This window comes from Mus pahari, chromosome 16, assembly GCF_900095145.1.
Source record: "Mus pahari chromosome 16, PAHARI_EIJ_v1.1, whole genome shotgun sequence".
Lineage (NCBI taxonomy): Eukaryota > Metazoa > Chordata > Mammalia > Rodentia > Muridae > Mus > Mus pahari.
The window spans coordinates 3590769-3591903 of record NC_034605.1 but is presented as its reverse complement, the minus strand read 5'-3'; the positions used below and the strand labels follow the sequence as shown (position 1 = coordinate 3591903).

General features: G+C 44.2%; 1 pseudogene; it reads right to left on the bottom strand.

Annotated features, from left to right (window-relative positions):
* Positions 1–325: 325 nt before the first annotated feature.
* The window catches only part of LOC110334236, a 1169-nt pseudogene continuing 359 nt past the window's right edge, over positions 326–1135 (bottom strand).

The following is a 1135-nucleotide window of genomic DNA, read 5'->3' as shown; positions in this document are numbered from 1 at the left end:
ACTGAACAACACAAATATTGAAAAGTTAAAAATTCCTTAATNTTTTATTCCTGGTACCACTACCACAATTTACAGGGCAATATACCTGATGTAATGAAAAGAAAAAGAAAAAGACAAAGCTACAACAGATAAAAGACCTCAGGNATGTACATCTAATGGGCACTACATTGCATTAATCAATAGCTGCACTTTTTGCAAACTGTGGCAGTGACAGTCCAAACTGTGGCTATGACAGTCCTGAACAAGAAGGGTTTCCTGTTTAAGCTGCAGTAACTTTTCTGACTGTGGATCATCGTTCCTTCTGTGGCAGAGTTTTACAGTTCCTCTAATGCATCTGGGACGACTGTCTCAAAGTAACCTGCAGCTTTCCTGGCAACTCCTCGCTCGCTCTCCTGCTGAGAAGTGTAGCCATTTCTGTTTTATTTTTAAAACTTCTGCTACCATATCCACCACTTCCACCTCCAGATCCATAGCCACCACCATAGGGACTGCCTGAGCTTCTTCCACCAAAACTGCCCCCTTCATGGGTCCATAATTTGACTGTTGCTGTCCACTATAATTTCCAAAGCCATTATAGTTCCCACCACCACCATAGTTACCTCCACCAAAACTTCCTCCTTCATTGTAACCATCATATCCTCCTCTTCCACCACCATATCCACCACCCTGGTTTCCATATCCTGGTCCACCACCTCCATATCCTCCTCTACTACTGTAACCAGGACCACCACCACAGCTGCCACCATCACCTCCAAATCCATTATATCCACCATCACCACCTCCATAACTACCTCTGCTGCTACCACCTCTATCATCATAGCCTCCTCTTCCACCAAAGTGTCCTCCACGATCTCCAAAGTTTCCTCCACCACCTCCAAAGTGTCCTCCACGACCTCCAACGTTTCCTTCACGACCCATAAAGCTGCCAGATCCACCTCCACGACCTTTCTGGGATCCAGCAGTCTGCATCTCCTGTTTAGAAAGAGCCTTTTTCACTTCACAATTATGCCCATTAATAGTGTGGCATTTCTGAACAACAATTTTATCAACTGTGTCATGATCATCAAAAGTTACAAAAGCAAATCCTCTCTTTTTCCCACTCTGCCTGTCTTCCATAACCTCTATGGTTTCAATC